The 18,107-nt window shown below is 47.9% G+C and overlaps 1 pseudogene across 1 annotated transcript; it reads right to left on the bottom strand.

The window, feature by feature from the left end:
* Positions 1-2,506: 2,506 nt before the first annotated feature.
* On the bottom strand, positions 2,507-14,501 carry LOC309682101 (annotated as a pseudogene). The gene is made up of 10 exons: positions 14,417-14,501; positions 13,964-14,025; positions 13,427-13,586; positions 12,213-12,469; positions 11,334-11,407; positions 8,805-8,913; positions 8,274-8,417; positions 7,077-7,334; positions 4,219-4,432; positions 2,507-2,844 (listed from the first exon to the last, which is right to left on the bottom strand). The product of its transcript is annotated as an uncharacterized misc_RNA (transcript).
* Between the last annotated feature and the right edge of the window lie 3,606 nt (positions 14,502-18,107).

Here is an 18,107-nt window from a genome sequence, read left to right on the forward strand (position 1 = left end):
GTGTAATTTTAAAAGTGTTTGTTTAGTGTTGCCAGAGTTCTAGAGATGCCTATAGCATCTGGGCGAATATTTTGAGAAAATGTTAGATGAAGAATCATTGTAGTAATATAATAAAAGAATTTAATAACTCTTTAAAAAAAGGAGGGGACTGAGTCAAGGATATAGTACTAACTGACTAGTAGTAATTCATAACCTAAAAGACAGGCCTGATAAAAAATGGACGAAGCAAGAAGTCTTGAGACATTGCCAAGGACAGCTCCTGATAACGAATAAGAGAAGGCCTTGAAAAGCGGCTGAAACCAACCCTGCAGTCTGGACAGAGACCAAAGAAAAACTGAGTCTGCGCAGGGACAAAAGGTTACTTGAAGTGATGAAGAAGAATTTGCAGCCTTCATCCTCAAAGACCCTCAGCGACCACCACCAAAAAGCATTGCGCAAAGCGCAGTTAGGAGGAGTTTATGAAAATGACTTCTTAAAGCTAATTTTAATACGAAGCGGGGATAGGTTATGCATATGTATAGGCGTATTAAGAAATCTTATGATTATGTAAATAAGTACCATATATATTTGAGAAGGCTGCTGCATTGGGCACGCGCCGTCAGTGGAGTGAGGCTCCCGGGCTGCCCAGCGCTGTTTTGCTTGCTGCCACTTGCTAATAAATACTTCAAATTTTAATTGACTCTGTTTCACATCAATTTTGTGGGATCAACTTATAACCCTATCACTACACGCCCTTGTAAAAAGTTCCTCTTCAGCTTTCTCTTAGGTGCCCTTCAGATACTGGAAAGGCCTCTGAGGTCTCCACGGAGCCTTCTCTTCTCCAGGCTGACCCCCCCACCTCTCCCAGCCTGTCCTCCCAGCAGAGGGGCTCCAGCCCTCCCAGCATCTCCCGGGCCTCCTCTGGCCCCGCTCCACCAGGTCTATGTCATTATGTTGAGGGCTCCAGAGCTGTCAAGTCTGGGTCAAGTGCTCAGGTCTTGCTCCTCCTCATCCCCGCACCTGGGGAGCTCAAAAACACTGAGACCTTGAGACCCACACACCATAGCTGGCTGTAAAGTAAATATTTTCACAAATTCAGACACTGGAGTCTTCTAAAAGTGCAGTTTTCCAAGTATTAGAAGAGAAATTGGTCCTGTGTCGCTTAAACCAGGACACTGACTTAGACATAAGATAGCAAAATGTAACTTCTGGACCAAATTTGCGTGTATCCCAAACTAACATTGGATAATTATAATGCTAAAGTACACACTGCTCTGTGAATAATGAACACGCTAATCAGGTAACCTCCCCAAATGTTTTAAACATGAGCTTAGATGCATATGTATAGTTAGGAGTGGTAAATGAATCATTATTGACCGATCAGCTGTATTTTATTGTTATAGATATTGGGCAGTTTGAGACATGAGGCGTGCTGGCTGTTGTTAAATGCCCAGCACCCCATTCTGCAGAATTGAAATAAAGACAAATATCTCAACTCAGTGTGTTGATTAGTTTTTGCACACAAGGTGAAGAACCCTCATTTAGGGACAACATGACCATGACACAGATATCACTTTATCTGTGTGCGGATGGAATTGTAGACTTTCTTTGAAGAATTAAATATCAGTTTCAGATCAGTCTGAAAATCCTGTGTGTGGTGCCTGATGCTCAAATTTGCCCGCTTGCTGTCCATGGCAGCTGCCCCATAGTTTACTTGCCCTTGATGTGGTGAATTCTTCTTGCTAAAAAAGCAGGACAGAAACATTTCCCTGGGAAAGGGATTGTGTTTCATGGGCTCGCCCAGGAGGGAAACCTCTCACAAATTTGGTTTCCCTCCAAATTATTATCCTATTCCTGATGGAAAAAGCAGGGAAGAATTCAGCTGGGGACTTGCTAAGCCAAGGATGGCAGCAGGAGCTGGCCCTGCCCCATGATGAGACTGATGAATGATCATCATAGCCCAGTAATGACTCTTCAGGTGTCATGAGGGAAGGGACCATTACGGCACCAAGTACTGTGACAGGCTCCTGCGCAGGAGTCATTTATCTGCATTAACTAATAAACAATTGCTTTATTCTTTGCACTCGTAACTGGGGTTCCTGCGATCCTTCTCCAGGATCCACCACCCTGATTTCTCTCCTGGGACTGAACTAGAGGCTCAGTGACTTGGAGACCATCTGAGCCCTGCCACGTGTTTTGCAGATGGCTGCTCCACAGAGCCCCCAGCATCCCTCTGCCACCAGGCAGGGTCAGTCCTTGGGAACCAGCAGTGCCACCTGCCACCTGGGGAAGGGTCTGATCCTGGTGGCTGGATGTGGACCAGGGTGTCCCTTCACCACCCACTGCCCACACACACACTTCAGCTACAGCTATTGGGCTCAGGAAACGTGGTGTTCGTTATCCGACACAAAATGCCAAGGCCTTTTGTTACCAGGCGAGCAGAAAAGCTCCCAGCTGAGAAGTGTATTTTGTGGTCAGTCCAGCTCCCACACCTTCAGCTTGACTATACACTCTTTAATTAATCCACTTATTTTATCCAGAAGTGAGGTGCAGATCCTCTGAGCTGACTGAGGGATCACAAAGCTGTGCACACATCTCCTGCTGCTTGGAGAAGAGCTTCAGGTGGAGTTGGTCTCCTTGAAGGTAGTGTCTCCAGAGGCTGAGTGTCCTGGCTCACTGAGGAGGTAGCTGCAGTCAGGGCTTTAGATGACATGGTAGACAGGCCTAGTTGGACGAACACAGCTGAACAAGGCATGTGTCCTGTCATGCCGCTTTTCAGGAAAGTAAAGGTATAGCTTGTCCAGGAGATGACCTGGCCAGAACTTATTGTCACTTGTCATTCGCATCTTATTCCTCTGAAGATAACTGTGAAAAAAAGCCGGGGGGGAGAGGGGGAAGGGGAAGAAAAACTTATATGAGAGAGAATATCATGCTTTACAAAAATAAAATTCTGGGCAGTTTTCACTGCTTCTTTTAGTTAGGGCAAAAGTGAGCCTGACAAGAACCAGCTGTCTGGGCTTCCAGGCCACAGGAAGCTCTACCAGATCTGTGTGCAGACCATGTCAGTCCTTATTAGACATGACTGACGCTGGAAATGCCAGCTTGTGAAGCTATCTTAAGAGCTGGTACATTGCCCATCACTAAGCACTTTAAGTCAGATAAACAAAGATTGTGCTCTGCTTTGCGATGTTTTTGTCTCTCCAAAAGCTTCTCCAGCCACCCAAAGCTTGGCTCTTCAGGACTGTTTTTCTTCCACAAGAATAAACATTCTCTGAGGAGATTTCAGACAAGCATTGGGTTGGTCTGAGGAGAAGTTTTGTCACCTCTGTAGTTCACAGCACAGAGCTAGTCCCAACTAGCCTACAAGGCTTCTGCCAGGCACCACAAACTGTTCACCAGCACCACTGCAAGCCAATGACTTGGCTAAGCCATAGGAGTGGCCGTGTAGCTGAGAAGAGGATCTGCCTCTTCGCTGTTGCTTGCTGCTCCCTTGCAGCATCCTCATGGTTCACTCCAGTACCTCGGTACTGCCTCTGCCATGGGGACTGAGCACAGCGGGGTGATACACAGCAGGGCAGCAGGAGGGCACTGATCTTAAGCCTTCTTTGAACAGACCTATCTTCCGCCTCGTCCTGGCTTCCAGATCTGGAGGTGCTCCCACGTAATCGACCATCAGCACGTCCTGTGCTGTAGTATCCTCCAGGCTGCCTGATTTTCTTTATGTCTTCTCCCTCCTTGATGATCTTGTCTCCTGGGTGCAGCAGGCCTGTTGGCAAAGTGCACAGAGAAAACAGTCATGCATTGCCCTGGGATTAGGAGCCCTGTTTCAGCTCAGACATTGTGGGCACAGCAGTCTGCAGCTCATCCACAGCACTGTTGGTTCCTGGCTATGGACCCGATCCTGACCGTGGTCTGACTTCCTGACTTGACCTTGGACCTGCCCCATCACCACGAACTGGCCTCATGAGCTGCACTCTCGGTTGAACTTGGCTATGGTCCCAGGGGCAACGGGAGAAGGCCCTGGCTGATCAGCAGCACCCTTTTATATCTCATCCCTGCTCTGGCCCTGCTGATGATATTGCTGATTGTAACTGGCAGCATCTGCCATGGCCCTCTGAGGGCTGCAAACATGCTCCATCAGCAGTGCCCCCTGACATTAGTCATGATTCTGGGCTTAGGAAGAGACGCGAACTTGTCAGATTTAGTGCATTCACATCAGACCCTTGGTCTTTGCTTTACCTTTCTGCAGCGTTGGATTGGTGATGTGAACATTGCGGTCTTTGCACAGCTTGGAGCTCTGCATATAGCTCATGATGGCCTTCCTGCGATATTGGTCAACCAGTTCTCCAAAGTCAGTCTCTACAGTTGTCGGCAGGCAGTGGTCATCAATGGGGCCATCCCCAGATCTCACCATCCGACACTTTTCTTTCCTTTCTATCGGGCTGTCTTTGTTCTGCAAGTAAAGGGCAGGTCCCAGTTAGCCTTCAGAGGGGGCCTGGAGCTGCTGTATTCCCTTCAGAGAAGCTACAGGCAGGGATTCGTCTCAAAAGTGTGTGCAAACAGGAGTCAGCACCCTGCAGTGGGATCACAGGGACAGCACACCGGGCACAGGTGCCTTGGATGAAAAAAGTCTTGCAGCCACCTTCTCGTTTCTGATTGTGTCAGGGAGCCAGAGGCTCTCCCCATACTTTGGCGCAGTACTTTGGCAAGAGGAGGTAGCCCTGGATTCTGCCAGAGTTCATCCAACCCAAGATGCTCCAAAGAAAACATTTGGGAGTGAGTGAATGAGTTGTTTCTGTTGGAACATTTTGCATGGAACAGGACAAACTGCTTATCAGCACCTTAAAGGATAAATCACAGTCTGGTGGACAGGTTGACTAGATGATCAGAAGTTGACCCCATCCCCAGACACAGAAACTGCATCAAATTCTCCTCCTCCTCCTCCTTCTTCTTCTTCTTGCCAGTTACTCAGAAAAAGTGTTTATCTCACCAGAGTGTTCAGAAGCCAAACAGATTGTTTGAGACGGCTTGTAGCACCTCAGCTGCAAGGCACCATGTGGTCAAAGGACTAATGAGAAGCTAATACTTACAATAACCCCTCATCCTTTCCTTTACTGCTGGACTGTGCTCTAATTACCTCACATTCACTAGGGCATGCAGGTGCGCTTGTTCTCCTGTCACATACACAGTATCTTACCTTCTCCCACCGTCTCCTCTCTCTTAATCGTTTTCCAATCTCTTCCATTTCTTCACAGTTCAGATGTCGTTGTTCTGGCTCAGTGTTGACTGGTGGAACTTCCAAGTGTATTAACTTTCTTTCAGGCTTGGTAGGAGCATGAGGCTTCATCCTTTTAGCTGTGTCCCCAGCAGAAGGTGGAAAAGTGGCAGTTTGGCAGGTGGCTTTCTGGAACTGAACTTTTACACCTAGGATAGAATAAAAAACAAACAAACAAACAAAAAGCCCAGAGAATCCATGTTTAAGACAAAGGGGTTTGGCTTGTGCTGATTGGAACTGTCAACAGAGCTTACTAAGAATAAGCTCTTCTGAATCTGGCATTTTCCAGCTGCCACCAACAGCTGGAGAAAGGGTCTGCTTTGGATGAGCTGTATGATGAATGCTAACAAACAAAATCCAGTACAGGCTGTTAAACTACAGGGTTCAGAGTTTTATCCCAAGCTGAAAGACTGGATAACTTGTCTCCTGGAATTGGGCTGACTACAGTATTGCACATCCCCGGGATCCTTCAGCTTTTCCCTAAAAGTTTCCTCTGGCCACTCTGCTCTAGGACAATGGTCTCAAGAAGTCATATTCTGGACCCACTCTGGGATTTCCTGTCTGTACAGAGATGCTTTCTGAAACTAGTGCTCTCCTCTCACCTCTTTTGGTCTCTTGGGATTTTCTTTTCTTCATTTCCTGCCACTGCTTTTGACAGCCAATCAGATCTTCAGGGCTTATAAAATTCCCTGGTTTTGAGGAAGTCAAGAAGATGAACACATCCTCCAGGTCCTTGTCGCTGATGGGAACCTTGGCCTGGCAACCAGAAAATGACAGCGGGATCACCAAAAGATCAAGGCTTGCCCCAGAGCGGGAGGGGTGAGCTTTGATGTTGTTCCAGATGCTTTTGCAGGGCAGCATGGCACAAGGGCAACCTCCTGAGGTTTCCTTGGGTTTATCAAGCATTCACAACTCGACCTGACTTCTGCTGCCCCCTGCAGAGCACTCGGCTTTTATTGTGCCAAAGTTCCCAGTCCTCTGGGTTTCAGGAAGGTATTTTGGCTTGGAGTATCAGTTAACATCTGAACTGCTAAACCCTAATAAACCTGAACATGCTGTTCACAGCTCTGGCTCGTGGAAAGTGAGACCCAGTGTGAGCTGGGCTGTGCAAACATGTACCGAAAGGCAGCGCAGTGGGGAGATGTAGGAGCCTGATGCGGGAAGGACCAAGTTATCAACACGGGGAAACTCAATGCCAGTTCAGGGTTTACAGCAGGATTCCAACAGCCACACTACTGAGCAGTGACTGTCTTCCAAATCTGTGAGGCAGTGGGTTTCTTCACTCCCTCCTGGGACTCGACCTAGGTGCACCTCTGCAGCTTTCCCTTCCCTCTGCCCTTCAGCTTTTCACAGGTTGTGGGAGCCATTCTTTGACAGTAAGGCAAGCGAAAACACCCCTTGCTGAAGCTCTTCCATTTGCTCTGGGTTGACATGCAGGAAAATAGGGCAGAGTTGAAGCAGTTCATTACTTTTCTGTTCCCTCATACCTCCTTGATGACTTTAATGAAGTCCTCTCTATTGATCTTCTTCCCGCCCATACGAGCTGCCTTGAATACGGACAGTATGTTCAGCCTCTTTTCATGCAGGAGGTTATGCAGCATGATGAGAGCCTGGGGATATGGTGCACAAACAATGGGAACAGTACTGTTCTTCTGGAGCTGGCTGCTCTTTGGTGGTACGAGCTGAAAAGGATTAGAAAATACCCTGAGACCACTGTTATCCAGGATCACCATGCCCATCAATGTGGCATCAGCTGGGGTAAAGCAGTGTGACTCTACTGATTTGATGGCAGATGCTATTTCCCATGCCCTTCCGTACTTACATCCAGGCTGTCGGTCACACGTGATTTGGCAGCAGCCCTCCTGTCTGCTCTGCATGCCTTTAATTTTTCCAGGTATCTTTCTTCTTGTTGGCTGAGGAAAGGTTTTTGAGTCAGCCATCTTTCAACATCCCCTAAGCTTTCCAGATCAGTTCGAAAATTCCTCCTCGGCTGAATCCAAGCCTCCACTGTTTGTAGACCCTCTTCTGTATTGGAGGTGGTCTCTGGGGATCTAAGGCTATCTTCTGCCTCCTGAGGCAGCTGTAAGACAGACAAATGACAGAAATCTGTAGCCCGAGCTGGTTTCTAAAAGGGAGAAGCTGGTCTTGCCACAGGTGGAGCAAAAATAATGTGATATCTGGATTTGGATAGCCCAGACCTACTTGCTTTCCCTTTGAAAGCAAAAGTTGGACACATATTTCTCCAACGGTGCCATTGGAAACTATGCTCCAATCTAATTCTGGCTTGACAATAGTCATATCCTCAGTCACATCCTTGCTGCTCATGCTGGTACTTTATGTGACAAGAGATGCACTTGTAGAATTGAGTTGGGCTCAGGCAGGTATGGTGGTTTTCAAAAATGGCAGGAAGCCCATCGGAGAACAGTATGGAAACACACATGGTAGGATGTGGTTAAAAGTGGCAGCCTCCATGTGTATAGTGGGCAGGGGCCTCTGGTTCTGATGTGCTTCTGGCTGAACTGGGAGGGGTGGGGTGGGGTGGAGACAAGGCCATCAGCAAACCATAGAGCAGCATAAAACCAGGTGGGTCCTGCCCACAAAATGCTGGCTCCCTGCCACCAAGGAGCAGCTGAAATAACGTGTCAGCCATTTTGCTTATGAAGAATGGCTGGAAGGCTACTGGGAGAGACAGCTCTCCCCCTCCATGCTGCTGGCTGGAGCTGGCTTAAGCCATGTGACTGGGACAGATCCTGCTCGAGCTCCAGGCTGGCACCGGGGCAGATGTGGCCTCTTTCCAGGGATGGACCTGATCCACTGATGCCCTCACCCTGGCCAGCTGCTTGTTTTGCCCCTTGGCCTCTACTGGCAATTCCTCCCTCGCAGCAGTGAGCAGGCGAGAATGAAAACCACAGCTGCCTGCCCTGCTCTTTGGAGGGAGCAACGTTGCTGGGACTTGGAGACCTCCCCAGCTCAGTGCCACTCCAACCAGAAAAAGGCTGCTCTGTTGATACTCCCGTACCTGGGCCCTCCGCATCTTGTCGCTTTCTCTCCCAGCTTGCTGTTGAGGCAATTCTGCTTCTCTGTTCTTTTCTTTTTCCTTCCTTTTGGCCACAGATGCCTCCAGTTTCCTTCTACTGTTCATCCCAAATACAGACTGTATTTTCTACAAGGACCCAGAAATGCAATAGCAATGGTTAGTCTCATCTGTCTCTCTTTTTTTTTCTTTAAATAGTGCTCTTCTCTCTGTCATCTTCCCTTTTTTTCCAGTTTCTGTCAGTAGACAGTTCTTACAGACGGAACCAGAAATCCCTTCTGTTATAATCAATGAACTAAGTCATCAAAGAGCTGCTTTTTAAAAAGGGCTACAGTTCCTTCTCTGAGATGAACAATACCCAAAACAGGTAACTGAATGAGAAAATGAGCCACAGTAAGAGATCTACTCAGAATCGGTATCTACATATTTTTTTATGTACCTATTTCTCCTAAAATATCCCCACTTGATTTTCTACAATCAAGTGACACAACAATTGCCTCAATCGATATTACGTACCTGTCCTGTCTGCCTGTGCTCTTCAGAAGTAGGCAATGGCAATTCAGGGCTCTCAAAAGGAGTTTCTTTGTTCTGCCTTCCTTCTGTGCCTGCACTTTGTGGCAACAGTCTGAAAATACACACCAGGGTGAGTCAGTATGAGTGCAGGAAGAGTTTCTTCTCCATCTTGTGCTCACACTGCTCACCTGCTTTGGCAGCACACCGAGTTCTCTTCACCCAGTTGTCTTCCCCTCCACAGAGACGGGGATAACCCTGAGCTGTAATGCTCAGGTGTACCACTAAGGAAATCAAGGAGATGAGCTTTTTCCATAAGGAAGGCTCTGGGACATGCAGCCTGATGCAGCCCTCTTGATGGAATGATTAGAGGACTTACATCCTGTGCGATGACAGGTACCTGGAGATACTGGTATCCCCCTCCTGGCCATTACACTGACAGCTGCAAAGCTGTCCCAAATGCTGTGGGACTTCCCATCCAGCAAAGAAAATGCACTGTGTGGTGATGTGTGTTAACAGCCATTCTGAGTTAACGCAACCACTGGGTCCAAAGGAAACAGGAGATAAGGTTTCTCAGAGAGCTTGGGCAGTCTCCATCCCTGAAGGCTTTGAAGACAAGACTGCATGAAGTCCTGAGAAAACTGGTCTGACCTCAGCTCATAGCTGACTCTGCTTAGAGCAGCTAGTTGTACTAGGACCTCCCAAGAGCCCTTCCAACCCCCATTATTATATGAGCTTATAAAACATCCCGCACCAGCACTAAAGCACAAGGCCACTCTAATTGAGTCCTTTCACAGTCTCACCTGCCAGGAGGCCATTTTCTCTCTGTTTTCTTCTGTGCTTCTTCCTTCATCTCACCTCTGGCTAAGCGGTCTGGAGAAACGCTCCTTCGCAGAAGGAGTAATGTGCGATGAGCAGGTGCTGCAAGCGTGAATGGAGAAAATGTCTTAGAACAGCAGGAGGAGGGACAGATCTGCTTCGCAATGTTAGAAGCTATTTGAGGCCTCACTGGCCCTCAATCACTGGGATTCCTTCTGAGACCTGTTTTCTCAGAGGCACATCTTAAGCCCTTCCTGACACCAGCCCTTGATCCTCTTAAACCCTCAATAGACACATTATTCTCTTCGGTGTGAATTTTCTCCTGCTGCAGCTAGTCCTTTCTCTGCACAGCAGCTTTCAGGAGGAGACAGATCTTGGCACTTAACAATCTCTTCTAGGGGAACAATTTCTTGGTGTTGCATACATGTTTGGTATACAAAAATTTGCTATCATGGCGCATTCAACTCAAACATGTTATAACTCTGATGTTCCTGAGGAATTTAAGCTGAGGAGCGAGACTTCCCAGCTTTAAGAGAAGTGAGGTCTTGGCACAGCTTAGCAACCTTCGCACAGTTGTTCTCTACGTGATTTTTGTCATTGAATCATGCCACAGTGATTCCAAGAGATATGCCAACCCCCCAATCTCCTAAAACTCACAGCAGAGTTTGTGATTCACAGTGCCAATGGACTTCCCCAAACATTTACTCCCTCCTGCACAAAACCTTAAAATGGAAGAGCTGCACTCCAGGGTATGGAGTGCAGGGGCAAAACACACTTCAGCACCATCAACTGCAGCTGGTGGTGCTGAGCCCTTCTGGGATCTTGCTCCAAAACAAGTCCCTAGAGATTTACCAGGAGGAGTAAATAGAGGTACACAGGGTGCCTCTACCATCCCAGGCATCTATTGTAGCCTGGGCCCTAAACACCCACCAGTAATGAAGACAGGCAAACGCACAAACCTCTGCCAGGAATCAGTGGATAACATTACCTCTTATTCCTCTGCTGCTCGTACCACTCTCAACTTCTGTAAATTTCTTTAGGTCTGTGAGAGAAATTCTTCGAGGCACTACCCTCATCTCAAACCTGGAAATAGGAAGAAGGCACCATTCTGAGAGAAGGACTTCTTTGTCAAGTGAATGTCAAGGTATCTCTATAGAGTCAGCGTCACATCCTAGGCCATTAAGGGAACCACTGAGCAGTGCTAGCCTCAAGAACAGCTCAGGAGCCCATTGCTAGGCAGACGTTTTATTTTTTTGCCTCAGTCCTCTTGTGCCATCTTGACCCAAGAAGGCATTTTGGAGTTACTTTGATTCACGTGAGTTTCACAGAAGGCATGGAAACATCACAGACATGCATGGATCTGGTCTTTGATCCACCCACTTAAGAGAAGATTTCCATGTTATATTCAAAACAATGGCAATATTAGGATCTTATTTCTGTTAAATGTCTGGGCAGTCTCTACCAATGGAAAGAGAACGAGCAGATGAAACATTAGGAGGGTTGCCTAAATTCCTCTGTCTAGCAAACCAGTTCCCTCTGATGGCCGTAATGGTAAAATGCAAACCACAATCAGTAATGGAGGATGCATAACTCCAGACTAAGAAAAAGCAAGGATGAAATTAACTGCAAACCAGTAATTTGGCAGAGCCCTACTAAACATGAGCAGAGCATATCTGCACTTGGTCAGATAAGGGCTGCAGAAACAAATATACTCACTGTGGGAACTGGTGGACACGGCCAAAAAGGCTCGGAAACAGAGTGACTTCTTTGTCTGATATGACCCATTTCTTCTGCAACAGGGACAGAAACATCTGAAGTGACTCCAGGGATGTCAACTCAATGCTCACAACAGCCTTTCCATAGCTCTAAGAATTAGCAACCCCTCAGCAAACTTCTGGCCAAGTGCCTCAGCCCCTTGCTAAAACAAGCTGCACAGCATATCATCTGCTAGGGTGAGGTACATTGCCAGCCTTTTTGCAAGGACAAGAGTTAATGGCGTCAGACAGGAGATTCCTTGTTTAGCAGGGAAGAAGTCAATCCAGGCCAACACAAGGGAAGGCCCATTATGAGCCTGGGTTCCTGGCTGCTGGTTGCAGTGACGTGGCTTGCTTTAAGTACTGCTGAACCAAGAGCAAATGTTTACGACTCTGGTTTTATCCCCAGAGTCCTTCCAAAGGCTTTCAAAGAGACTGCATGCTTCTGCAGCATGGAGGAACCCAGCCATTGTCTCCTTCTGTCACGCCAGGAAAACTACACCAACAGGGTGCCAGCAGCCACAAGGGGCTGGTCTCAGCAAGGCCTTGGTGTCTCTGCACCTCAGCCTTGTCTCCAGAGTGTGGAGTGATCATCATCACCCCTGCCATTGCTTTGGCCTTTTTCCTATTTATGGCAAGGCCGGTCCAGGGTTTTTCCTTGCCCAGCAAAAGTAGTACTGAGTACCTTGCCTTTAACCACAGCAAATAAAAGAAAGAAACTACACCAAGCTTTCACTGCTACAGACAATGCCTAGTCCAAGTGACCCAGCAGGTTACAGCTGGCCAGCAGGGCTCAGTTCCCCAGTCCTTTGACAGAACGTCAAACCCAGTGTAAACTTACAGTGAGCAACTTCTCTACCATGTCTGTAGACTTGTTGAGGCTTAGTAAAAAGTCTTCACAAAATGTCATTGTCACTTCTGTTCCCCGAATAGCAAGAGTGCCAACATCCTTTAAAATGAAGTCTGCATCTTCCTTCTTTTTTAGGATGAAGTAGAAATAGTTCAGGGTCTCCTGCATACAGTGCTGCACAACTTTCTCAGAATAGCGCACATCCGAGTGGATCTTCTTGTAGCTCACTGACACTTTCTTAATCTCTTCTGGAAAAGAGGAGGAAGACTGTAACTCAGACAGCAGTTGGACAGACTCAAATAAAGTGCCAGCAGCTCCCAGGTATAGCACTTTCTGGTCTAACCACCCTGTACATCTCCTTAAAGGGCCTGATGTAGGCTCCTCTACAAGTTAAGGTCAAATCACTCTATTAACAGATGTGCCAAGCCGCAGCCACGATTCCCTACACAGAAACAGGAACCAAGAACCTTGGCCACCTGTGTCCACATGGCGCAGGAGGGCAGGACAAGGTGGGAAGAATAGGGCTGGTTCCCATGGGGAGAGTGGAGGGTGCTGGGCCATGGAGCTGAGCCCACATGTAGTGCGCTTCTGGTCTGGGGAGACTTGGGTATAAACACAAACAAACCACCACTTAGTGCTGCACAGGCCCCATTGATGGCACACTGCAGATACAGCAACTGCAGCAATGGTCTGAAACGGCAGCAGATCTGGTCATTGCCAGGTTTCTGTGCTAGCTATCATTTCCATCTCACATTCAAGGTTGTCTACAGCTGACTTTGACCCACTTCTCTGCATGAAAGTAGCTCTAAGGGCCTGTGGGCATTTGCCTAAACAAGGTCTAGTGCGGTGCAAGAACAAAGCATCAGCATCATCTCAATGCCTTAATGGTAAACAGTTCTAAGAAAGGACCATCAGCCAGCAGGCATTCTACAAAGCCATAAAAGTGGCTGGCACAAAGCCAGTTGCTAAAGCAGATCAGGGAGAGACGGTCCAACATTTTACAGCCTTAATAAAGACTAGTCCAAATGAAATGGCCCCTGTCTAGGCATTGCTACTTGGTGGGCTGTTTGTGTCCTCCCACCGTGGTTGTTCTCAGGGCCTTCTGAAGGCCTCTGATATGTCCATCATCACTTCTAAACAGCAACCAGCATAAATCACAAGTATATGGATATAGGGAAAAACAATGAATTTCATTGCTCTCTTACCAGGAATGGGTACAGAAGTATGTTGCAGCTCACGGATCTGTGCAACAGTCCTGGACAGTGAAAATACAGGTCCCTGTAATGTGAGCACCTTGCCATTTTCAAAACAGTGCCATTTTTTAATATGAAATGTCCCCAGTCCTGTTATGCTGACAGCCTGAGGCTGGAAAAAAGAAGAGAATGGCAAGCATTTGTAGGTTGAAAAACAGAGTGAGGACTTGTGAGATCTTGCAAGGGGGGGTGCCTTGTGCCCTGCCAACTCCTGGTGCAGAACACTTTTGCACACTTCAACCAGACTTTTATTTCTGTATTTATACATTGCATGTATATAAAATACGTATTTTATGTTATTATTTTTCTTTTAATGTAGGTATTTATTTGATGTGTCTCCATTTATGGAGAAGCTAGTCTTTGGCACATTTGTGGCAGATCTGTAAATCGCAATGCAGTTCTGGGAAGAACAACAGCACTTGCTGGCACAGGGGTGCCGGGATCCCTGAAGCCATCTAGGTGAAGGGAGGCAGTAGGGTAGGATCTCACCTTTTCCTTCAGGAGCTGTTGCCGGACATGCTTAGACACACTGCTCCAAATAGTAATGACATCTGGAAAACAAGGAAAAGACACGTCAAGCTCTAAGTCAGCCAGCTCATGTCCCATCAGCATGTCTGTAGACAAGGAGATGCAAGTGTGCTTCAACAGTCCTCACAGGATAAACCCATCTGTGACACAGGCCGAATCTTTGACTGGCCTTGGCCTTCTTCCAACGGGACATCTTTACCTTCAGAGCCAGATCCCTGAGTGTGACCCACTGCCGAGGGAAACCCATCCACGGGACTTCCACCACGGCAAAAGGAGGTGCTGCATGCACTGGACCCTATGGGGCGCAGGGTGTCCCTAGGGGCCTCCCCTGCAGGGACACACCCCACTTCCCACAGTTTGTGCCCTTCATCTTGTCTGCAGTGATGCTCATCAGAGAGCTCCCAAAGGCCTTACCATTGGCGGAAAGCTTCTTGAGGGTAGGAAATGTGATGGTGCTGCAGAGCTCGACGTTGGTGACCAGTGCTTCCAGTTTTGCCATGTTCTTGCTTGGGCTCAGCACACCAGGCTGCTGGAGGATTTTGATGTCTTCTACTGGAAGCACCCCCTCTCTGATGTGCTCGCCTGTGCTTCACCAAACAGCTCCTGCACTGTCCCACCGCCTCCCTTCGTCCTCTGCGTCTCTGAGGTACAGGAGAGACTTCTCAGGTCCCCTGGATCCAAGAGCTTGCCAAGGCGTTGCACGGAGGCAAAGGGAGGGCCTGGGGTGCAGGGTTGTGATGGGGGGGCTCTGTGACACAGGCTGATGTCACAGAGGGACGCTCCCACATCACCCCCACACCTGCTGGCCTGGGCAGGTTTGGTCCTGCAGTCAAAAGGGGGCTGATCTCTAAAACAGTCCTCAGTCCCTGAGGAGGCCGTGGGGCAGGGTCAGCCTCTGAGATGCCACCAAATGACGGAAACGGGGACACAGAATATGTGAGCCCACACAAGGCAGGACCTGGGAACAAAATCCTATGAGAATGCATTGTCTCAAATTGTTACTTCTAATTCAAAAGGATATCCTTGCCCAGGAGTGTATAATTACACATGCTCAATCAAAACATTTTTTTCAGGCATCAAAAGACTTCCTGTTGCTGCTTGGTTCCCTGCCAAACAACTTTCTTCCTAGTTAATTTCTGCAGAAGGCACATTAATATCACCAGACATGGGATAAAAGTTCTTCAATACCCTAGTCCTCAAAAGGTCTGTAGCTGTTTTACTGTGATTGGTACAGGAAATCTCTGGACTGTTTGCTCTACCATATTTGGTATTTCTCTAATCTGTCCGTGCCAAACTATTCCCAAAAACTGTACAGTAGTATTAGGGCCCTGTATTTTCTCTGGATTAATTGCCCAGCCTCCTGTAAATGCGCTTTCAGCAATTTGGCAGTTGTTTCAATTTCTTGTTGTGACTCTGCCATAACCAATAGATCATCAATGTAGTGGTAAACAGTAATGGTACCCGACCATAGAGCTACATCAGCTGCTCTCATTAGGTGGCAAATGGAGGGACTGTGTTGGATATCGCTTTTGTTGCCAGGTAACCTCTTGTACGGATGTGGCAGGTGGGGAAGAGGTGGGGCAAGGAGTTAGTGATAGGGATGGAGGCGGTCAGCTTTTTTGTGCTAACGCTAGCTTTTGCCATCGGTGAAACATTTCTGATGCTGTGATCCCATCTATTTCCGATTGTGGGATACTGGCTTGTACAAGATCGTTCCACATTTGCTTCCTCATCACCCGTGCTGTAACTCCTTTTGGTTTTGCCGGCTTTCCTTTATTCACCACCCGGCACAGATGGTCCCGAAATTACAGCCCCTTGAGGTATTTGCTTGGGCAAATACACTGCCCATAGCATTTGTCACTGCTGATATAATGAAGGGGTTTAGTGAGGCAGGCGCTCCTCTCAAAAACTGCATTTTGATACTTCTTGTTACTGCTACACTGTCTGGATGGGATCCCGTAGCCCACGCATGAACCATCCCCATCTGCCGCACTGAATTAATACCTTCTTCCATTGTACACCAGTTTCTGAGGCATGACATTAATTCAGCACGTTCTGCATATGCTGTTAAAAATTTACACAACCATTGATATAGTGTAGGTGCAATAATGTCTCTCCTGTCAGGACCTCTGACATTTTGCAACTGAGCATATCCTCACTGTATCTGATCATCATTAGCTATAGGGCTTAATAAATCTTTTTCAGCCACCAATGAATGGATAGATGCAGCTCCCCTACCCCAAGCTTGCAAAATCCATGCCAGTATGCGTTCTCCACTCTTTTGCTGATAGATCTTTCAAAATTCCCTTAACTCTTTCAGAGTGTAAGTACCTGTGATCTGTATTCCCCTATGCGCTTGTTCCTGCTCCCCCCTCATTTGTATGAGGTGCTTCCACCATGTCATTGCTTTTTAAGTCCTGATCAAATTCAAACTCAGCCTCGGAGTCTGAGGATTCACTCCTAATATTTTCATCCCATTCCTCAGTATCCCATGACTGATTCCCCACACGGAATCACACACTCATGGACTGGTTGAGGTTGAAGGGACCTCTGGAGGTCATCTGGTTGAACCCCCCTGTGGGGAAAAAATGGAAGATCAGTGAGGAGGATTGTGAGTCACTTGCACCTGGGGTGTTGGAAAACACATATATCACACTAATTGTTGTTTAGTTTTATGTGCTCGACAAGTAGAACATCTGTACTTAGACAACACAGGCCTGTGATGGACTCAGAGGCACCTTATTAAACATGCCTGAGATTCCTGCCCTGCTGCTGGGAAGATCAAAGCACAGTGGAAAACTACGCCTGCTTGAATTCCTGGTCTATAGGCGAGAACAGCAGGTTCAGACTCTCTCTCTCTCCCACTAACAAGAAAAAAACCCTCTAGCAAGGACTGAGGTCCATGGCGCCAGTGTTCCCACTTGCATGCTTCTGCCCGGGTGCTGCTTCAGAGATCTGCTGGTTTGTGAGGTATCAAGATTAAATTTATGCTTTGCATTTCATCCGTTTTGTGGTTGTTCCTGTGTTCTGCCTGTATCGGCTCACGCACCCCCTGCTCAAGCAGAGACACCTCACAGAATCAGAAAATCACAGACTGGCAGGGTTTGGCAGGGACCTCTGGAGATCATCCAGTCCAACTCCCCTGCCAAAGCAGGTTCACTCAGAGCAGGTTGCACAGGATGGCATCCAGGTGGGTTTTGAATATCTCCAGAGAAGGAGACTCCACAACCTCTCTTGGCAGCCTGTGCCAGTGCTCCACCACCCTCAAAGTAAAGAAGCTTCTCCTCATGTTCCGGCACAATTTCCCATGTTCCAGTTTGTGCCTGTTGCCCCTTGTCCTGTTGGCAGGCACCACTGAAAAGAGCCTGGCCTCATCCTCTTGACACCCGCCCTTTAGATATTGCTCAGCGTTGATGAGATCCCCTCTAAGCCTTCTCTTCTCCAGGCTAAACAACCTCAGGTGTCTCATCCTTTCCTCATCAGAGAGATGCTCCAGTCCCTTGATCATCTTTGTAGCCCTCCGCTGGACTCTCTCCAGCAGTTCCTTGTCTTTCTTGATCTGGGGAGCCCGGTACCGGACACAGTGCTCCAGATTTGGCCTCACGAGGGCAGAGGACACGGAAAGATGACCTCCCTCGACCTGCTGGCTACGCTCTTTTTTATGCCCCCCAGGATGCCATTGGCCTTCTTGACAACAAGGACACATTGCTGGCTCGTGGTCAACTTGCTGTCGACCACGACTCCCAGGTCCCTCTCTGCAGAGCTGCTTTCCAGCAGGTCAGCCCCTAACCCGTACCAGTGCACGGGGTTATTCCTCCCTAGGTGCAGGACCTTACACTTGCCCTTGTTGAACTTCATGAGGTTCCTCTCTGCCCAACTCTCCAGCCTGTCCAGGTCACGCTGTATGGAGGCACAGCCTTCTGGTGTGTCAGCCACTCCTCCCAGTTTTGTATCATCAGCAAACTTGCTGAGGGTACACTCTGTCCCCTCATTCAAGTCGTTGATGAATATGTTGAACAAGACTGGACCCAGTACTGACCCCTGGGGAACACTGCTAGTTACAGGCCTCCAACTGGACTCTGCACCACTGATTATAACCCTCTCA

The sequence above is a fragment of the Vanellus vanellus genome (genome assembly GCF_965231255.1).
Source record: "Vanellus vanellus genome assembly, chromosome: 27".
NCBI classification, from domain to species: domain Eukaryota; kingdom Metazoa; phylum Chordata; class Aves; order Charadriiformes; family Charadriidae; genus Vanellus; species Vanellus vanellus.